Source organism: Hipposideros armiger, unplaced genomic scaffold, assembly GCF_001890085.2.
Source record: "Hipposideros armiger isolate ML-2016 unplaced genomic scaffold, ASM189008v1 scaffold_27, whole genome shotgun sequence".
Lineage (NCBI taxonomy): Eukaryota > Metazoa > Chordata > Mammalia > Chiroptera > Hipposideridae > Hipposideros > Hipposideros armiger.
In genome coordinates this window covers 6,329,157-6,352,760 of record NW_017731377.1, presented here as the reverse complement: position 1 = coordinate 6,352,760, position 23,604 = coordinate 6,329,157, and the positions used below count along the sequence as shown (strand labels likewise).

At 34.6% G+C, this 23,604-nt stretch overlaps 1 protein-coding gene and 1 pseudogene across 3 annotated transcripts in view; one reads left to right on the top strand and one right to left on the bottom strand.

Moving 5' to 3' along the window:
* The window catches only part of GALNTL6 (polypeptide N-acetylgalactosaminyltransferase like 6), a 1,038,752-nt gene that overhangs the window by 264,585 nt on the left and 750,563 nt on the right, over positions 1–23,604 (top strand). The gene's annotated exons all lie outside the window — the stretch shown is intronic.
* LOC109379494 (T-complex protein 1 subunit zeta-like) lies at positions 9,602–11,198 on the bottom strand (annotated as a pseudogene).

The window sequence follows — 23,604 nt, the reverse complement described above, 5'->3', positions numbered from 1 at the left end:
AAATGCCCTAGGAGGAGAATTTGTGTACCTCTGATGCCTCTAAAGAGCATTGACTTACTACATGGTTCATTGTACACACTGGAAGCTTACATTTATGTTTCCTATAATACATCATCTCCCTGACACATTGTGACTTAAAACCTATATAATTTTACTAACCAGTGTCACTGCAATAAATTTAATAAAGATAAAAACAATTTATGTTTTCTTTAGTCCAGATCACCCATGTAATGTCAACAGCAGGTATTATGATTAATAGATAGGTACTCTTTATCTTTATGCCAAAGACTCAGTGTCATAGCTCTCCTGTTTTGTAGAGCAAACCTCTTATAAAATAATATACATTATTCTTGAGAGTATTGATTGAGTACTTAAATTTTTTTTGAGACAGGTAGAAAAGGGACAGAGAAAGATGCCTTTAAGGGAATAACCCAGAAGTCTTGGAATAGATATATTATTTTGATCCTAATGCATGCAAGATTAACTTGTCCATCTGGTTATAGAAAAACACAAGTAGTTTCTTCATTGTTTGAAATTTTGAGATATCCAGGCTTTGCTTTCTCCCTGACAGTCTGTGCATTGCTAAATGTTCGTATCTCATTTCCTTGACTGTGATTGAATTTTTCCTCATATCGGTGATGTGATATCGTTTAAAAAACAACCAATTCAATATTTTTACTTTTCATACATTTTGAACATATGAATATTTAATCGCCAATGTAATTAAAAAGACATTTTGTTTCCACCATCAAATAACCATCTCTCCCAATAGCAGTTAAATTCTGAAATCAAAAGTACTTTCAATTTCATCATTGTCAGTTTAGGTTCTTTGTCATTTCCCCCCAACAGGCCTATTTCTTTGTTATTTCAGAGACCTTGAATTTGTGGGGTGTGTGTGTATATGTGCATGTGCATATGTTTGTAGCGTGTTTTTCCTTTCTCCTATATCGGTTGTTGAAATATGCATGACTATTTCCGGTTGAATTTGTCTTATAAACAAAGTCAAAAATCTGTCATTGGTGTTTTCCTGGATATATGCTGTATTCTTCAGGTGATCTTATTTTAACCGTTCAGTGTTGTTATTAATGCAGCTGGTAAAACAGCTGAACCTGTAAAAAGTTTTTCCCACCTGAGATTTATAAAGAAAAGTCTACTCTTATAAATCTATCACCCATGAAATATTGTCATCTGATCCTTTAAATATCTTTTTTTAATTCTTCATCTTGGTTCAGAAATCATTCAGCAGCAGTAACATATAGAAACTGGAATTTTCCCTGTCTTTTTAATACATATATATATTATATATAATATATTATATATATATATTAGTATCTACTTAATGTATACTTTAATATATCTAATTGTGTTTAGGTATAATAGGAACTACTTACATGATTTCCCACTGAAAATTACAAATGAATGACTTACTTGAGAAATGCATTTTCAAGTGACTAATGAACTAAGCAAAAAAATAGGCAGAACATTAATGTGCATATTCACTTAAATCTTCAGCAAACCTGGGCCATCCACTAAATTATTAGCTTAGCATAGCAACACATGTAATATGTAAATCAGCCTGAACTCCAATTCTCTCTTTTAAGTATATAGCTGAACTTGGCCATGATCTGTGAGGAGAGGACCACCAGAAGTGGTTATAAGTATATTAGTATAAAACAGTTTATGCAGTTACATATTTCAAATTGTTCCGTTTACATGGGAAATCAGATTATTGATATTTGTTAGTAATAGGGAGATTATTCATTGTCCATTTATTTCAATACATTTATTAAATATATATACTGAGTGAAGAATATTGGTTTAAAGCATAGCCTGATGTCAACTGTCCTACTGTCTAGTGGAAAATAAAGAGATGGGTAAATAAGTATCTGAGATATAATCTCTTAAATTTTCTTATGTTTGCTTTTTTTTAAATTAAAATGTATTGGGGTGACAATGGTTAGTAAAATTACATAGGTTTCAAGTGTACAGTCCTGTAATACATCATCTAAATATCACATGTATGTTCACCATCTAAATTCAGTTCTCCTTCTATCACCATATATTAGGTCCCCATTACCCTCATCTTCCACTCCCCACCCCCCTTACCCTCTGGTAACCACTAAACTGTTGTCTGTGTCTATGACTTTTTGTTTCTTTGTTTGTCTTGTCTTTGTTGCTTTCAGTTTTATATTCCACATATCAGTGAAATCATATGGTTCTCAACTTTTTCTCTTATTACGCTTAGCATAATAATCTCAAGATCTATCCATATTGTGGCAAATGGCACTGTTTCATCTTTTCTTATGGCAGAATAGTATTCCATTGTGGAGTTTTTGCTTAAAATACAATGAATAATCAGCAAATATAAAAACATCACACCTATTCCAGTTTGATTTGTATGGTGTTAGGGCAAGCATGTGAAAGGTCTTTACAGCAAAAGTGATATACCTTAACTGAGTTTTAGATGACCAGTGCTTTTTAAGCCAAGGCTATTTCAGGGAGAGGAAGCTATTCTAGTTTATAAAGTGAATATGTTCAAAGTTCCAGGAACACAGAAAGGTATGACATATAAAAGAAACTACAACATAACCACACATAGTGACTGTTGAGAAGTAGAGAGAAATGTATTTGGGAACAGTCAAATAATACAGCATAAATGATCTTAGTCCCTAGTAGTGAATTCAGATTTTTCTAAAAGGAAATATAGAAACAGTGAACAATTTTGAAGAAGGTAGTGATATATCCAGTGTTGTTTTTAAGAATTTTTTTGACAAGATTTTGGAAATTGGTAAACTGAAGAATGAGATTCCAATTAGGAAACTGTGTGGTAATCTTCTGTAAATAATTATTACGAGGGCATGGATTAACATAGTGACAGTGAACACTGATAAAATGAGCTGGATTAAGAAAACATTTATGGTTAATTGGTATTGATGAATTATTGAATAATGAAGATGAGGAAAATAGAAGATTGTAGAATGATTTCACCCTTAATACTAAACAAGAGGGTAGTGAGAGGGTACCTTATCAAACAAGAAATATATGATGGGAAAGGATATTTGGAAGTGATGATGAATTATATTTTGGACATGTTGAATTTGAAATATATGATATATTCAAGAAAAGTTGTAATTTGGAGTATTGAAGTTAGAGTGATTAGAAACAGGGAATTCAACAACCGTATTAGTCAAGATAGACTAACTGCTATAACAAATAGCCCCCATATTTCAGTGATGTAAAGTAGTTAGTTTTAAATTTTTTCCTCTCATACAACAATGCAGCATAGATATTCCTACTCAGCTCTCCTCAAAGCAAGAAATTGGACAAATATTTCTTTCACTTTGTGTCTTGTCCCTCCTCTATGCCTTTGACTCTCCTCTATGTGATCAAGAGACGGGGGGGAAAATAACACAGGTAGCATGTTGGAGAATTATGTTTGCTCACATCCTTGTTCTTAACTCAGTTACATGGCCACACCAAACCACGAAGGAAGCTGGGAAATGTAGTCGAGGTGTGTGCCCCGTTCTGTACTAAAGAGTGATGTCATCTGTGATGTGACCTCTGCAGACTTTTCTAAATTTACCACACACTATTTCTCAACAGTCATTCTCCTGAGACAGTCATTCTAAGTACCAGCTATTCTGGAAGAAAATACTGATATTGGGGAGCTTTTATAACAATTAAAATAGTTTAAATATTTTAAACTGCACTTATTTTAATATATTAGTTTTTATTTTTAAGCAACTCAATCATCTGAATAACAAATCTTCTAGGTGATTATGTAGTCTTGAAAATGAAATCAATGAATAGTGCACAAGACTGAAATTCCTTGAAATCTACAGAGTCTACAGCCCTGGGTGCTGAACTAGATTCAAACTCAAGATACTGATACAGCACATCCAGAAGCTATAAAAGAAACTCTTTACTGAAAAAAAAAAAAGCTGTCATACAATCTTTGCTTTTAAGTTGAAATCAAATAAATTATCCTCTACTAATTGAAATCGGCATATTCCCATTCATTTATAGCTAGCTTCCTTCAGGGTTTCTGTTGACTTACAGTTATGTCATGGATTCATGTTTTATGTATGTAAATGCTTTCTGGAATAGATTCTGCAAATATCACATTTTTTTTTGACAATGGGATCACATGCATAAGGTCATTCCAATGATACAGGTAATTTAAAACATAATTTCAATCCTCAAGGAACAAATCATTTGCATGAATAGTAAAAATACAATATAAGCCACTATGTGAAAAAATTTGTCCATGATATTGGTCAGTGATCTGCAAACTTTATGTCAAGTACCCTGAATAATAACATGTTGAACCATGCCTCGCCAATACATCGATTTATATTTACATAGCTTGTCTATAGTATTGGACTAACCATGCTTATTTTAAAAACGAACTTAAAAGGATGAAAGATAATTGAATATAATTAGACATTTAAATATTTTTTCCCCAATGAATCACCTTTTTTGTTTCTTTAATTAAAGTTTACTGGGGTGACAATGGTTTGTAAAGTTACATAGGTTTCAGGTGTACAATTCTGTAATACATCATCTATATATCACATTGTGTGTTCACCATCAAGAGTCAGTTCTCCTTCCATCACCATATATCTATATCACTCCCTTGGCCCCTTACCCTCTGGTAACCACTAAACTATTGTCTGTGTCAATTTGTCTTATTCCCTTGTTTTCAGTTTTATATCCCAAATATCAGTAAAATCATATGGTCCTGGACTTTTTCTGTCTGACTTATTTCACTTAGCATAATAATCTCAAGTTCCATCCATGTTGTCACAAATGGCACTATTTCATATTGGATAAAGAAGATGTGGTATATATACACAATGGAATACCAATGAGTCATCTTTTTTACCCTCCTTGGAAATGCATAGCTCAACTTGAAGACCACAGTGCCAAAGAGCTTCAGAAAAATGAAAATAAACCTCAACTGGCAAAGACTTTATGTAGCATTTATACAATCAGTCAGTAAGAGATGGCATTTTTCGGAGCAGTGCAGAAAATATATGAAAATAGGTTAAGAATGTTATCCTTCCAGGAGGATGAATCTATTGGCCTGCTCAAGTAAGCAATTTAATAATAAAAAAATGGTTTCTAGAGTCAAGTTTCGAATTCTGATATTTTCTTTGTAACCTAACTTTTCTAAGCTTTAGTGTTCTTATATCTGAAATACAGAAATTAATAGTGTCTCCCTTATTGGATCATTGAGAAGAGTACATAAATGGTACATGTACATATTTTAATTGTACACACACACCAAGAAAAGAAAAAAAAGTTTTAGTCATTAAGACTAGAATGATAAATTGGGTTAATTGGGGTGTGAGTTAAACCACCCTGAAAATCAATTGACACAGTTTTGTGTCTCTCCTAAAAGCTTTTGATGTAGCATCAAAGATATAGAAAGTGTATAAGGAGGGTTGGGTAGTTAATAATTATAATTGTAGGTAGGAAAGACAACTGTATGGCATGTAAGAGTTACTCTGAATTTGCAGTAATTGGACCACGTAAAAGTCAATATAAATAGTTAATTTAATAATTAAGTATATAGAAAATTGTCAAATGAAAATGACTAAGGCATTTTAATGTTTTGTTTGTTTTTTATTCTTGGGTAAGATTCTATAAAATTAACAAATATATAGATACTTTTTAACCTGTAAGCCTTTATGTTTAAAAGAAAACAGTAAACATTGTCTTACATAAAACCTGTGAGTTAAAAAGAGATACTTCCTATTTATTGTATTCTCCCTCTCACACATCTAAAATACATGTGCCCTGAGTATGTATGTGTATATGTGTATGTATGAGAGAGAGAGAGAGAGAGAGAGAGAGAGGTTGCAAACCACCTTTAATTATATGTTTGTCATTAATCCTATTTTTCCTCAAACATTTGTAAAATAAAGACCTACTAATTTCTATTTTAAACATGATGAAGCAGCCTCAGATGCATTGATGGCTTCACAAAGGTTATTCTCTGTCTTTAATTAGGAAGGAATTTAAGTTCCTGCTATACATACTCAGACTCATGCAGAAGTTTCATTAAAGGATATTTCATTGAGTGTTGTGAGTGGGAAATAAACATCATAGTTTAGCTTGTTCTTTTTATAATTCAAACAAATCTCACATCATTGAAGTCAAGAGATTCAATATTACTTTTAATTACTTAATTTGAAAAAATATCACAATTCAGGAGGCTTTGTATATTTGCATAAAATCTAGATTACTTGGAAAAAACCTTCCATTAAAAAAAGAAGAAAATAGGTGATTTGTCTTCTTTTATTTTTACATATAAGTTATTCATTGACTATGTGCTCCATTCAATATATAAAAAAAAAAATTCCTGGGCATTGGTTTCCTCATATTTCAAAAACTGCAGTCCAAACTTTATAGTCTGTGATCTCCCCACCCCCAAAATTAACAATTTGATATTTCTTTTTCTCCATGACCTTGCAAGTGGTCTAAATATGAGAAAAATACTAAAATGTGTTTGTTTCAAAATGTTTCCAGCATCGTTGCATCAGATTTTATAGTAATATATCTGCTTAAATATTGAAAAAGTTCATTTAACTCACTTTATATTAAATTATTTCATAATTTTGGAGGGACTTATGATCATATGAAATACCTTAATATAATTATGTACAGTTCATTATGCATAGATGGTACAAGGTAAGTGGAATGATTAAGATCATTTTGTAATAGTTTTAGTCATTTCCACTCAATGAAATGCTTACTAAAAATGCCAATTATGAAAAGAAATAGGGTCAAACCATAATGTATAGTATGGGAAATAACAAAACCCTAAAGCAATTAAATGTAAATAATCGGTTCTTGAAAAATGAAGTCTGCTTTACTCCAACTTTCCTCATTAGCCATGGAATTATCTTTATTTTCTTTCTAGAGTTCTCTAAATCCCACTTGACTCTACTTTAATGGATATGGAATTTCAAGATGGATGGTTAGCAGAAGTCTTCATTTGATCCACTTAGAGCTCTCACTCACAGAGAGCTTGTAGCTAGAGGCTTAGATGCCTAGATAATTGAACTTGGGAGTAAGAATTCATATGTCAGTGTTGATTGCAATTATATTTTCTTCTTTATACTTTTGTAAAAGACAGATATGATCTCTGGGAGAAGAAATATATTTAGTATTTTAAAATTCCATTTTGAATATATGTAGTACACTTTACACTCTAAATAAATTCAGGGGGATTTTTATTTAAGCATATCAATGATATTGCTGGTAAATTTAATCTCACAAAGGTGTATACAATTCAAATATGGTAATGATTTCTTGCTCTCGTCTTTTAACAGTGAAAATAATTGAAAGTTTCTCTGCAGGGTTTTTACTAGAGGCATACCATGACCTATATTTAGGGAAGAAGTCAAAAGAATAAAATTTAATAGATCTAATGAAAAAGGATCAGCAGACTGTAAGAAATACTATTTCCCATGTTGGTAAAAAATTTGAAAATTAAAAAAAAATTACAGGCAAACAGATAAAGGATAGGTAAGAGAGCACAAAGGATTAACTGTGTTGTTAGATATTTGAGCTTTCTCTGATATTTTCCCCCTAGCTGGATGAGACTCTACTGGCCGTTTGGATTGATAATAACTTTGCCATTACAAGAGCAAAGAGGCAGGTGCAAGTTATGAAAGAATGCATTTTTTGAAATCACTACGCCATAGAATAGGAAACCCAGTGATGTGCAGAGGCTTGAATTGTTTTTCTTTAGGCTACCAAATAGTAAGCCAGCTGCATTCTCACAGAGTAGTGAATACTAAAAGCCTTGGCAACTGGGAAAAAATTGGGGGTTGTTGCTTTGAGCATGTGAGCTGCTGCATAGTCCTGATAAAGATGATTACATATTTTGCAATATTATGTTGATGAAATAGGTTCTAAGAACATTTGAAAATATCTGCTTTAGCAGCACAAACCATTCTGAAGCCTCCCAAATCAACTGAATTATGATTGGTTGAAAAAGTTATGACTTTTCCAAATTAGTTCTCTTTATATCTGATCTATAAAATAAGCTGAATGATCTATACAGATTATTGTGAATTACATAGACTCACAGAAATATTCAAATCTGTCTATGAATGCCTTCATCATACTTGATATTTTGGGTGGCATATATTATTATATTACTCCCTGTTTCATTCAGTCGGTTTACTTTTTTATTTCATTGAGTTTTATCCATATATCACTTTCCTTAATTTTCCTTCTTTATTTTTTTGCCAGATATCCCAGAGTCAAATTGGGTATTCTACTGTATCAATGATTGATTTTCTGTATTTTAAATTATCTGATAGCTTTCTTCCTACTTACTCTGTTATTTTATACTTAACTTCTATGTTGCCTCCAACTTGGTTATACTACGAAAATTTTTAAAATTAGCTATTCCTTTACTAAAATAATCATATGAATAATAAATAGTATCAACAATAAATTAGATGGAATACATCACAGACAGAGGAAACAGAAACTAGTCCGATGTGTTCTGGGAATTGAAAAAGACTATATCTTCTTGGGCAGGTAGAGAAAGGCACATAATAAATTTGGAAAGTCACACTGGGGCTGGATCATGTAGGATCTTATAGGCCATGGTAATATTTCTGTTGTTGTTTCAAGTTAACATTTATTGCACACTCGTTATTCTCAATTGGCAAGTCCTCAAAATACAAAACTTAGCAACACAATTTCACCTGCAGAGATATAGCAACTGTATAAAAACAATTTTGTGGAAACACATAGGAGAGAAAAATGTGAGTGAGAAAAAGATAACATTGGAGGTTTGGGGATGGACAGTTCAGCTTAAGCAAAGATTGAGAGATGTGAAAATATGGTCCTTCTGAAAATCTCATCTCTCACATAGCCTTTAGTCACATGGCTTCAGTCATCTTTCCACCTCTTCCTCCTCTTTTTCTATTTTTGCCATGTTATTCTTGTAGCTCTTTCAAGTCCCTTACTTCTAGTTCACCCATCTGTCTACCCACTACCACTTAACTTCCCTGGGGAGCATTTTAAGCAAAGTTACTTCAAAAGTATGAAAAGTCCAATGGAAAGATCCAATAGTAAAAACTCACAGGAATTTATACTAAGGGAACAGGGATGCTTTCAAAACTTTAAGTTACTTAAGTGTTATTTATATTAGCAAAAATATTTCAAACTCAAATGCTTGACAATAAGAAACTATTGGATAAATTAACATATATAAATTAGAAGAAATTATTAAACCATCAAAATTTGTTTTTCAAGGAATATTTAGTAAGGTAGATAACATGCTTTTCTAACACATATTTTTATATGACATGTATTTTTATCACTGAAGCTACAACAAAAACCCTGTTCAATGGATGAAAACAACTTGTTTTATGTGTGTACACAGAGTGCAATTAAAAAATGCTGTAATTATAATTTCAGACTTTAGAATTTGAGTAAGTGCCAGTGTTCTCACCTTTTTCATATGGGAAGAGAAAATTCCTTTGAAAATCATTTGAAGCTTGGATTAAAAGTCCCATAGCTGTATTCTTAGGATCATTTCTGATTCAGAGGATACAAGGGAAACTGCAATTCAACCTTTCAGAGAAGACGTTCCAGCTTGCACGATCTCGTCTACCAGAAGAATGTTGGTGGCAAACATAGTGCAGGAGTGAAGAAGCTGTTTTTTTACACAACAGTTATACTATATGCCTGCTTGTGCTGCTGCCATTGGCTCACCTGTGTTCAAGTCCACACCACAAGTTGACCTGAATTTGAATGTTCTACTTGAACTTTAGTGTTTCCTGAAGGTCAAAACCAGGGATCTGAGCAAGAACCTTGGGAATAATGAGCAATGCATCAGCAAATGCTTGAACTCCAAGTTGGGCCCTGCCTTTTACATTGGGCTTATATTTATCAGGGCTTCTGCCATTGCCACCCCCACTGCATCAGCACCTGGCACTGCATGACCATCATCAACAGCATTTTTAACAGCCCTCAAGCCATCGCTTATTGCATCTTTGGTTTGAGTGAGTTTGCACTTATTTGGTCCTTTGACCAATAAGGTGACAGAGCGAGGATTGTTACATTTCTCAGTACAGGGGAACTTCTCTTATGTCATTGTGTACTCCTAGACAAGTTCGGCATGTCCAAACCAATCAGGATTTAGGTCATTAAAAGAATTTAGAGCTACCCCGCCACAAGTGCGTGTCAGCTTTTCCATATTTCTCCTTTTAGCTCCATGCAGAGCTGCTCTGTCTTCTTTTGGAAGAACATCTAAGGCAAATGGGCCAATTCCCTTTTGATTAATAACAACAAATCCTTTATCTGAGTTACCACACACTTTCTTTTTCAGTCTATTATTTTTTAACTATCTTCAATTAATTTTCTTTCAGCTTTTATGAGTTTCTCTGTTCTGCACTCATGTAAAAAAAGCCAGATTTTATTCTGTTTTTTGTTTTTTGTTTTCATATTCTAATGACACACTCCATGTGAGGGTGTATGCATCTTCTCTGTTTGTTTTTTTTCCTATCAGTATGCTGTGCCCCATGGTCCAAAACAAGACCTCTGATTAAGCTTGTATTGGTTTCAGATTTATGTTTCATTTTCATGATTTCAACCATGAAGCAGTCAGTAGGTTCATCTTATGTATTAATAGCCAAAATAGAGTCAGCTACAGCCTCTGTTAAGACATCAGCAAGTTCACCATGAACTTTAGTACATAGAGACGTCCTGACCAAATCTATGAGTGTTTCCCTGTCTATCTCTTTGCTTACTTTGACTTGTTCCAAAGACGGAAGTGCCCTTTCCTCTGCAACTTCAAATCCTTCTGTTGTTATTCTGGGATGACAGCCTTCAGAAATATAGAGATCTGCCTGTTTCAGCAGTTCTCCAATGATTAGGACATTGGAAGTGATACCATCACCAGTTATGTCACCCTGGGCTGTTGCCACTTTGGCTTTGAAGAAGGCTGTCAGGTGTTAAATTTGCATTTCCTGAAGCAGCTCGTTGCCATCCTTAGTAAGCTTAATGTTTCTAGCACCAGAAGCAAGCATCTTCAAGGAGCCCTTAGGCCCCAGGTTGGTCCTCAGCACATCCCACAGCCTTGGGGCCTCGCTGATGTTGACCACCAATACTGCCTGGGTTCAGGCTACCTGGGCCTTGGCGTTTAGGGTCTTCATGGATGCCATAGCTGACCCAGCAGCAGAAGAAAAAGAGACCCAGCATGAAGAATGCCCAAAGCCAGTTCAGAGCAAGGCCATAGTAATTTGAATTTTATGATGGCTTACCACTGATGACCTGGAAGACTTTAAAGTATTTACCTTTTAAAGGGAAAGGGTATTTGAAATAGTTAACTTTTTTTTTTTTTGCTTGATGGAGAAAATAAACTTTAAACAAGTACATTTATCTTTAAAATGTAAATCTTTTAAAATAATTTGGCAAACACTTGAGTATTTAAGAATTCCAGAATTTCAACAAAATTCTTAAAAAACCAAAGCTTAAATCAGTCTGGGTAGAGATGGAATGATATCTCACAACTAAGGGACAAAACACTTTCGCCTCACAGAGTGTGTATCTTCATATAACCTCTGCTATTGTTATATAATCACAACCCAGGATTAAACCCTCTTTTCTAGAATATAATTGTTCAGATGTGAAATTTTCAAGAGTATAAGCTGAAAGCTGAACAGTCTGCACCACTGCTCTCTTTCAACAGGCCAGAAAGGGCATATCATACCTTACAGGCAAAGGAGAAACTTTCAATAAGTGTATTCCTTCATAGCACCCAATTCTGTTCCTTTAGAATTCGATTTTTACCCTCCCGAGAACCAACTACCCTGTTCTCTCCACAAATATGGTTTCACTCATTTTTTCAAAAGCCATTTCTAAAGCCATTTTGTTTTCATTCTGATTACTCAGAAACATTGCATTTCTTTATTATGATAATTCTAGCCTTTTCTATTGAATTTTCTGAAAGTCTGCATATTTCATAAATATATATGAGATGTTCAACAAGTACTTGTTAATATTGCTTAAACAGTATTTTTTTTATTATTACTTGTACTTTCTACTGAAATTATAAACTCAGAGAATAGGGTGTTAGTGCTATTGTGTGTGTTCTGAGGGTGTGTAGCCCAAATTTCTACACTCAGCAATCCCTGTGAGCCTGTCCCAATTTGCTAGCTCACAATAAGAGTCATATCAGGAAAGTTATTACATTTTTTTCATCCCTGAATATTTCCAAACTTAAAATTACCTAGCCTTTCAATAGCTACATGTTGCAGGAAAAGAAGTCTTGAACAAGGTCAAGTTTTACCTTCAGGCAACATTAAGCCAAAATGAATTTGTAAAATATTGGACTCTGGGAAACAGATATATGGTATTTGGTAAGACACCCAGAAATGTAGTATATTATTAAATTAATCTTGCAGATAATACCAGGAACTCTATGAGTCTACAAAAGTCTTCTTTTTCAAACAAACATTTATATAGCATTTACTCTGTACCAGCTATTATTCTAAGAACATTGTAAATATCAACTAATTTAACCATCACGCAATCCTATGACATACGCAGGTGCCACTATTTTCTCCGTTTTACAGATGGCAGTGCTGAACCTCAAAGAAGTTAAAGAATTTTCTTAAGATCATAATCAGTAAGTGGCAGGTCCAGGATTCAAGTCCAGGGAAGCTGCCTCCAGAATTTATGCTCTTAACTGCTGCGTTGGTTTCAGTAACTCTATCACTCTGTCAAGAGCCTGCCCTCAAATTTTCCATTCATTCAGTAGATTGAATATTTAATGAATAAGAACACGAAGTAATCAAGAGCAAAGACCATCAGAGGTGAAAATCTGAACAGACCCAAGTTTATTTGGCAAGAAACATGGGGTAGAAATTTGGTTTGTTTGTTTTCTATCAAGGATGACTGACCCTCAGTGTTAAAAGAAGAAGGAAAGGGCTAACATTGGAAAGTAACTTTTAAATATGCCATGTCTTTATCAAAAGTACAGAAGAGGTCTAGTCAGCTCCTTTTAAAGTTCTGAAAGGATAAAGTTGCAGAGTAAAAGTGCTTCTGGCTTCTGTATCAATTATGTACCATTTATGACAAACCTATTCATAACTTTAATTTGATTAATCTTTTCCCATTGTGCAAATAAATTAGCTTTAGGGAAACAAAGAAAAATGATCTAATGCAGTGTTACTTTGATGCCTTACTGCTGAGGCAGGATATGGATAGAAATACCAGAGAGAGCAGAAATGCATTTCCAATGAGTCTGTGTGTTAAGTGCTTAAGTGTCAGCAAAAGCACCCATTCTGGTCCTCAGATTGTCCCATCAATTTGAAGCAAGCACTATATTATCTGCTTGGAAACAGAAATAACGTATACACAACCTGTTTCTTTCAAGTATTTCTCAATCTGGTAAGGAAGGCAGTCAAAATACAAAAATAACAGTTTCAGTAAAACGGGATATACATTCTGTGTGCCCAACCTGTCACTTGTCAGATGGTAATAGTGAAAAGTCAGTGGAAACCTTGCCTTGGTAAAGCGTGAGCTTTATTGTAATAAGCTTGATGATTTTAAGCATGTGATACTTAATGGTTTAAAGACAAGTAAATATAAGTAAAATAAATATGTATGTAACTAAATGAAAATAATCTTAGCATCAATATTTTAAGCTCATTGTCAATTAAAAAATTGCTAAGCTAAGATGTGTCCTAGTATAAAAAGACGACAAAAGAGGCTGGCAGAATTGAGTCCCAGAGCTAGCTAATCAGAAGTCAGTAGAATTGGAAGAAAAAAAAATGAAGAATGAAAAATATGACTTAAATGAAGTCAAGTGAAGACAAGATGTGTGAATTGAGACTTAGGAACAGAACGTTCATAGCAAGGAAGTAATAACGTGCTATTTAACACTTCTATCTGATAGCTGAGAATAAACGGTGACTGTCAGGACTAAGGACATGAACACACACACACACACACACACACACACACGCACACACACGCACACACGCACACACACTCACCCTGCCTGAAGTATAGACAGGATAAACAAAGCAGAGCTATTAGAAATAAAACTTCATTGATATGCTGAAAGAATCAGTGTAAATGGAAAAAATATTATTTTATTTTATGATATCTAGTGACACACTTCCAAGATTTATTCCTCAGAAAAACTAGAGTCAGGGGTATTCCTCTACAGTTGTCAGTTTATCGTTGTTTTTTTACCATTCATATGCTAATTTATAAAAAATGAATATTGTAATAAGAAATAGTCCCTTCATCTGACATTTAAAAGACAATGCTTATTTAAATTAAATGTATAAATACAAACTACAACGTGTTTTAAATGATTAGGAACAATTTGAGCCTGTGGCCATATTGAGTACATTTCATGCTGCATAATTTGAAGTCCTGTGCAGTCCTCAAACATTCAGACTTCCTGATCTTGCAAAGGTCTACATGTGTGTCACAGTATATGATAAAGGATTTAATAAACATAAAAGTCACTGCTTCCTCCACCATATTGCACTTGATTGCAATCAGCATGTTACAACCACAGTCTAATTATAAAACGTCAAATGTTTCATCAGCCTTTCTAGCATAGCTCTGTGCCGCATCTGTGGTCACTGGCCCATTCAACATAAATTTTAAATTTCCTCTGTTCAATTTGAATCTGAATTACACAGTTAATGCTAAACTATACCAGAATTACAATTCCCTTGAAGATAACTTGTTTGGGGAACTATTTTCAGGGCATGATTTACCAAACATCCTTTGCCTTACTCATACAAATGAGTAATACTTTGGAAAAACTCATTCTGCTCACGTTTCTGAAATTTCAATTCTAAGACATTAAAGAACACAATAAGGAGGTAATCATGAGTTCATATTTTTTACAGTCTTGATAATAATTAAATGGACAACTAGTGGAATATCTAAGATAATTAGACTATGATATTTATTCATATAAAAGCCATTGAATATTCTGGAGTTTTCTTTTTCTTCTGTTGTCCTATCTTCTCAGAGACAGCTATTTTCATGAATTGGGTGTATACACATCCAATCCAGAAATTTAAATATTTAGTTGTGTGTGTGTGTGTGTGTGTGTGTGTGTGTGTGTGTGTGTGTGTGTATTTAACAAATACTTGTTGGCTCTTTACTGTATGTTGGGAACTGGAAAAATAACAAAAGGGTAAACAGGATCAAATATATGGTGATGGAAGAGGAACTGACTCTGGGTGGTGAACACACATGTGATATATAGATGATGTATTACAGAATTGTACACCTGAAACCTATGTAACTTTATTAACCATTGTCACCCCCCCTGCCAAGTCTCAGTGTTCAGGGTGCTTTTAGTGAGAACCCTATATCTACTTAAATAGCTGGTTAGAAACTGTGAATATTTCCCTGGCATATTTATTTTTCTTTCTTTTACTTTCAATTTTTTTGAGTAATTTTAAATTAAGTATACCTCATATAAACAGTCCATGGGTTTAATGTTTTTTTTTTCCTAGAGATTTGTTAATCAGTCTTTTTCTTTTAAAGTTGAAATATATTTTTTTTTCATATTTAAATATTTGGACTTCAAAATGTTCTTTAAGCTTTTAACTCAATTTCTTTACCTTTTGACTTATCTTCCTTAATTTGTCTATTAGACTTTTTTCCATTGTTTCTTTTTTTTCATCTGTGCCTGTTGTAGTTTTGAGTTTTCCTTTTACCTTTTTGCACTATTTGAACTTAGGAGTAGAAGTCAAATGTTCTATTTCTATCATTGTAATGCTTATGATTATAGTTTTGCAAAGCGTTTATCTAAAAAGTCTAAAGTAATCAGTGTTTTTACCTGCCTTCAAACAATGCAAGACCATGAGCACTTTGTTGCTGTGACTGGCTGACCTCATGAGGTCAGACTCATGAGGTTCTGATCTAGTATTTTAGTTCCCCTTTGTCTTGCTTATCATGAGTCATCTTATTTTTGCCGTCAATACTTATTTAGAAGTAACAACGTATTTTCCTCATAGTGGTTCATTTCCTCAATTGGTATATCATTTTTATTATCTTGTCTTTACATAGGTTGTTGTCCTTGGGTTTCCAATATGCCGAAGATGGGGGATTTACACCTATAGTAGTTTATACTTGGCCCTTTCCAGAGGACCTGTGATTTTTATCTGTTTCATTAATTAATTTTCTCTAGTTCCCTGTTTTATGGCAATCACTAAAGCAGCTCTGGCTGACCACCAGGTAGTACTATTAGTCCATTCTTTCTCTCTATGCACATGATCCCTCATGAATAGGGCAGCTAAGATTCCTCCCATGACTTTAGGGGGCCAGGGGCCAGAAGATGGAGGGTTTCTCTTCCAAATATCAGGAGCTCTTTGTACTGTTATTTCCCATCTTAGACAATCTCTAAATTGTTTTATAAATGCATACATAGTTAACCTATTATGCAGATTCTATACAGTGAAATTCCCATTTACTATAAGAACTAAGTATATAGTTTCTAATCTGTTTTAAATGGCACCCTAATATTTTATGAGGCATTTCTTTAGAAGATTTAGGTCTTATGCAAATATTTATTTTTGAAAGCATGTGACATGAGTGTTCTGAATCTAACTCCTCTATCTTCTCATATAGTCTCAACCATTCCTTAAAAGGCTATATTCTACCAGTTTCCATTGAGAATCACAAAGAAAGTTATGAGCATTTATCATATTGCCTTTGTGCTAAAACAGTTTATTTCTAAAATCCTAATAATGAACAATAGTCCAGGTCCAAGGGAAATAATATAGTCCTTCTAACTACTACAACTCAGTCAATCCTTCTGCTCTTCTTAACACATGGGTATCACTTTTTCAACATAAAAATTTTAAAATGTGCCAGTTTCAGAAGGAGTGTGCACCGTAGGAAAGCAAAACAAAACAAAACGAAAACGAAAAAAACAAGAACAACAAAAATCACCCATAAATCACTCTTATGTTCAGAGATGACTACATTCACTTTCTTTGAATAGTTATCCATTTATTAGTATATATCTCCTATTGCAATCTGCAATGATCTTATCTATATATTTTTTGTCTATTATCTATCTTATCCACAAAAATATAAGTTCTTCGAGAGTGTTTCTTCATCACTGATGGCAAATTGAAGGCTTTCAATACATATTTATTTAATTGAAAAATATAAATCATGTATTAAAATAATTTGGGACCCAACCAAGTTATATAAAGTAACAAAAATAACTACGTTTTTAATAGATGAGCACATATTAACCACAACCCATTCTCACAAAAAAGATCTCTTGTTTTGCTTATATAGAATTTTAACACATTTAAGCATAGCAAGAATTAAGCATGCATTTTTAGACAATGGAAATTGTTTAATTGAACTGTCAAAACAAAGTTACAGATAATAGCTATTTCAACATCTCTAGTAGAGGATGTGTATTTTCACATTGTCAGTTGGCTTAGAGAAAATAATTTCATTATAGTACCCATGTCATATATTTTCATTTTGATCATTATCTTAGTAATTACTCATTATCAATTTTATAAAAATATTAGCCCACCCTTCTGAATATAAAGCTTAGCTATAGTCTCATGTAGTTCTCTTGTTTTTTTTTATATATGGCTTCATTATGCATATTTGTGTAAACACAAACATTTTTACAAGCAAAATGCCAGCATAAAGAAACAACACCTAACACCCAGTTATACAAAATTTTCAGGATTCTTAATATATTTTAAGATATAGAAAAACTGTCAATGTGCAGAACAAATAATTGTGGGTTTGGCCTTAGAATTCGTTCAAGATAGTTTGCACATTGACTTATTTATGACTTCATCCCTGGTGGATATGAGTGCACATAATTTCTAAAAACATGCTGAAATACATAATGTGTTTCTTTTTTCAGAAAGCCAGTTTACCCTACAAGGAACTCACATTTGCATCCTGCTCTGAGAGGTGCTGACTCCATCACTCAGTGCCTTTACTCCTTAGCGTTTTGTGGTTCCTAAAAAGATGTACTATACAAACTTTCAGCAATAATTTATGAAGAAAAGGAACATCCCCAGCTTCTTTGAAAATAGAATAGGCCATAAAAAAAATGTGCCTGGAAAGAAAGCACATAAGGATTGTGCAGTGTAGTCTTTAAGAAACAATACCCATCCCTTGGGTGATGCCGGAGAGTAACTAGAAGAGCAGTTTTTGCAGAGCAGCTAGGAAATAACCATGAAAACAATCCCCAAGTACCTGAATCAGCAGCAATTTTAGTCTATGCTCCTGCAACTTATAGAGACTTTTAATAGCACTGTGCATCTACAGTAAGATCAACTTCTCCATCTACTGGCTGAAGGTCAAATTTTGATCTTCATTCATTATAAAAATCAGGGATTTATTTTTTTTTGTTTGTGTGTGTGTGTGTGTGTGTCTGTGTGTTTTCTGTAATGAATACATTAGTAACTAAAGGCATAATTTACTCTCTTTAGAGTATAATACAGTATAACTCAAAGGATCACAAGCTACATCTTGAAAACAATATGATTACATTAAAGTGTAAACCATGCTGACAATTTATATTGGTCTTGAAAAGATATTAATTTTGTCATTATCATGATTAAATGCACTCTGTTTCTTGAAACATAATATATTTAATTTTTCTATTGGGGAATTCCTTAATTTACTAGCATGTAGGAAGGTATTCTCTACTTGTTCATGTCTTGTTCCATCTTTTTTCAAAACAGTCCTCAAATTGACAGATGGTATTTCTCAGAGAATCTTAAACTATGACTTAGAAACCAGATTAAGAAATTAATAGAAGCCAAAACTTTAATGTTGAGCACAATTAAGCAACTTCCATTTAGTAAGAAAAGTCGTTTGGCAATCTGAAAATCGTGCTTAACAAATGAAAGCATGTGGCAGGCATTCCTCACAGCCAACCTCAGCTCCTAAGAATTCTACAAAACTTACCAAATGGTCTGTCAACTACTTAGATATTTTGATAAATTTCCTATGCATGTCATATCTCACATGTTAAATGATATGTCCTTGCCCTTTTCACTAATCCTCAGTGTCTAAGCCTGTAGATTGTCATCATCTGAATGCCTTAACGGCTAACAAAGGAACTCTTGCATTTTACAGAACTATTCTCTCACAGAAATAAGACGATGCTGACTATTCACATTTATCTTGATTCTTCCATCCCATCAAGGTGCTTTACTGATTTTTTAATTTCTTATCACCACTTTTTAGTAATTATCTAGAAAGTTATGGTATACAACTCTGCTAGAGGTTGTTATAACAGACTTTTTAAATATATTTTCCTCTGTTCATGTGGTCAAAATGTGATTGCTAATTAACACAGTGATGTCTCTACAGTCAAGTCCCATCCTTTGGTAGTCAACATCTACCCCGCCATGGATCTATCATACCCCTCATCCCAGCTCCTACATATGCAATAGAACTAGTTGAGAAAAACGTGGAAAACATTAGCCCGTGCTATTCTACATTTTAAAACTGCATTGGATCCAAACAGAAATATATGTTATTGTGGGAAGTACATATTTTAAAAGACATTAACCAAATAAATACATAAATACACTCATAAGCATACAATATCTGTTTTTTGTTGTGTTGTTATTGTTGTTGTTGTTGTTTTTAGTATTATCCTCATAACAGACCAATTATTTTCTTCTTAAACATCACCTAATTTGTGTCCACTAACCCACGTTTCCCCTGGATGACTCAGTCTGTGGGTGGTTAGAAATAAGTATTGTAGGAGAGATACACTGGTTATGCTTGACTTCCCATAGTCATGATATCTGAGCCGCGATCTCTGGGGTGAACCTTTTCCCTCTTTGATGGTCCCTCCTCTCCTCTGGTCTCATGGAACTCCTTCAGAGGCGGGCCACTGCATGTACAAACATCCCTGCGTGCTTTTCTCACGCCTGCTCTTTCGCACTGTCGCCGCTTATCTCTGGGCTTCTGTGTTGAGTCATTTTGAAGCTGCTGCCACTGCCAAGTCACCCAGGCATGCTTCAGGCCACCACTTCTATCCCCCCCATTACTTCTGCAGCTGTTTCTCTCTAGAGTCTCAGATCCCGCTCTTCAAACTGCTCATGGAATCACCCCTGCATCCCCCCACAGGATGTCGCTTACCAAGGTCACCAGCCAGTCGTTCTTTTCCTGTTCCAAGAACTCAGTACTCACTTCCATTAATCTGAAAGAATACAGCTGTCCCTATTTTGCTCATGGACCACAGGTTTCACACCATTAAGTTGCCAAGAGAGGAAATCTTGCAAGTTCTCATAAAAAGAAAAAAAAATGTGTAATTTTGTATGGTGATGATGGCAACTATATGGTGATCATTTCACAGTATACACAAATATTGAACCATTTGTTATACACCTGAAACTAATATAATGGTATATGTCAGTTATATCTCAATTTTTTTTTAAATACATGCAATTATTTTTTTCTCAAATGTTGATACTCTGAGAGTGGTTTGGGCTGCACAAAACAAGTAACTGTCATATACTGTAAACAGAATTATTTCTTGCATAAGGCTGTCAGACCCGGGTCCTGTGATTAGATTATCATGTAATAATCTTTTTTTGCATATAGCCCTCACCCCATATCCTGTAAAGTCGCTCACCAATCAAAACTCATGTATAAATTCCAACCAATCAGCTCCCTTGAGTGTTCCCTATAAGATTTTTCCTCAGTCCCTGAATAAATCAGTAGATACCAATCTTGAAGAAAGGGGGTGCCAACCAACATACACAGTATCTGCTACAAATATTATCATTTTTATAAAGTCATAATAGTGGTGTGCATGTGTAGTTGCCACAGCATTCACTATGGGATGGGTCCTTTAATAAGTCATGAGTAAACCAGAAACTGACTTACCACCATCATGTAAAATAATTTTCCGGGCTGGCCAAGTGGCTCAGTTGGTTAAGAGCTCGCTCAAGAGTGTGAACTCTGAGCAACAGGGTCACCAGTTCGATTCACGGCCCGAGCTGAGCTGCCGCTGAGCTGCCAACAGGTGGCAGTATGGTTCAGCTAAAAAAACAAAACAAAATAAAACAAAAAACTGTAAAATAATTTTCAACCCAAATTCTGATAATCACGATGACAAAAAAGATGTGAGTTTCATGGAAAGATTGGTAGTGGAGGGGCTACTTTAGATTTTCAGCAGGTTAGAGGAGGCCTCTTTGAGAAAATATTCTTTTGCGTTAAGTCGCCTTTAGTTAGGAAAGAGTAAGGCAAAGATTTTTCCAGGGAAATAATCTGTAACTCTCTGTTAATGCAATAAACCTCTGGCTTATTCAAAGCATTAAAATATTAGATAAGTGGCTAAAGCAGAGTGAGTAAAGGGCAGAGTGGAGCACAGTGAAGCTGGTCCACCAGCACTCGAGATGAGTGTCAGGGAAGGTGTACATTATAACCAAAACATATGTCATAATCAGAAGAAAATATTTTAACCCTATTACCTATGAATGTTTTCTAATGAAGACTTTACATTTTTAAAACAGTTTTATGTTCACAGCAAAATAGAGGGGAAGACTGAGGTTTCCCATATGCTCCCTGCTCCCCTCCCACATGCACAGACTCTCCCCCTCCATCAGAGTGGTGCATTTGTTAAAATTGATGAACCTACATCTACACTTTATATTCACCCAAAGTCCATAGTTTGCATTACAGTTCACTCTGGGTTTGGGCAAATGTATGATAACACGGATCCTTCATTGTAGCAGCATATAGAGTACTTGCACTGACCTAAAAATCCTCTTTGCTCTGCCTATTCATCCATCCTTCCCACTTCCCCTAACCCCTGGCAGCATTGAATTTTTTTACAGTCTCCATAGTTTTGCTTTCTCCAGAACTCTATACAGTCGACTTTCAGGTTGACTTTTTTTCACTTAGTGATATGCATTTAAGGTTTCTCCATGTCTTTTCATAGCTTGATAGCTCCTTTCTTTTTTTTAGTGCTGAATAACATTTCATTGTCTGGATGCACCACAGTTTATCTATTCACCTACTTAAGAATATCATTGGTTCCAGGTTCTGGCAATTATGAGTAAAGCAGCTATAAATGTTTTGTGTAGGTTTTAGTGTGTATATAAGTTTTCAACTACTCTGTAAAAGTACCAACAATTGTGATTCCTAGATCATATGATAAGATTGTATTTAATTTTGTGAGAAAAGTGCCAAATTGTCTTCCAAAGTGGCTGCACCATTTTGCATTTCCACCAGCAATGAGAGAGAGTTCCTGTTGCTCTGTATCCTTGTCAGCATGTGCTGTTATCAGTGTCCTAGATGTTAGCCATTCTCATCAGTGTGTTGTGGTACCTCATTTTTGTTTTAATTTACATTTCCCTGACCTGATGACATATTATGTGATGCACATTTTCATATGCTCATGTATATTTTCTTTGGTGAGATATCTGTTAAGGTCTTTGGTCCATTTTTTTTTTAAAGATTTTTATTGGGTAATTGGGGGGATGGGAACAGTACTGGGGAATTAGGGGAAGGGGAACAGACAAGTTGCTGTCATTTTGTTCTTCAGTCTAGTTGTGGAGGACGCTGCTTCACTGGCCCAAGTTGGCACCATCATTGCGCTCTTCCCTGGCGAGGCAGATCAGTCGCCGGCTTCTGGACGGCCGCTCACTGCGGCTGCTGGCCGCTCATGCTGGCTGCTGGCTACACACGGTAGCCCATGGCAACCCACTGCCACAGGGACTGCAGCCTACGCCGTCGCCAGCGACTCACGGCAGCCCAGCTCCAGGTTGAGCTGTTGTTCAGCATCTTAGCTGTAGAGGGCAGTGTCACTGGCCCTCATATGTGGGATCCGAACCGGGGCCCTCTGGCATCCCAAGCGAGTTCTTAACCATCGCGCCACTCGGCCGGCCCTGGTCCATTTTTTTTTAATTGGTTTGTTTTCTTACTGATGGATTTTAAGAATTATTTAATTTTGGATAACAGTCCTTTATCAGACGTGTCTTTTGCAAATATTTTATCTAAGTTGGTGGCCCATCCTTTCATTCTGTTGACATTGTCTTTCTCAGGCCAGTTTTTAATTTTAATGAAGTACAGTTTATCAATTATTTCTACATGAAATATGTCTTTGGTGTCATATCTCAAAAGTCATTGCCTTACTCAAGTTTATCTAGGTTTTCTCCAATGATATTGTCTAGGAGTTTTATAGCTTGCATTTTATGTTTTGGTCTGTGATCCTTTTTTTTTTTAGAAAGGTACAAAGTTTCGCATCTAAATTCATTTTTTTTGCACGTGATATCCAGTTGTTCCAGCACCATATGTTGAAAAGATTCTGTGTTCTATTGTATTGTTTTTGCTCCTTTGTCACAGATTAGTTGACTATAGGATTGTGGGTCTATTTCTGGGCTCTCTATTTTGTTCCATTAAATCTATTTATCTGTCTTCTCACCAGTACTATACTGTCTTGATTACTGTAGCTTTACACTAAGTATTAAACTCGGGTAGTGCCAGGCCGCCAACTTCATTGTTTGCTTCAATATTGTATTGGCTGTTCTGGGTCTTTTGCCTCTTTTCTTTATAATTTTAAAATAATTT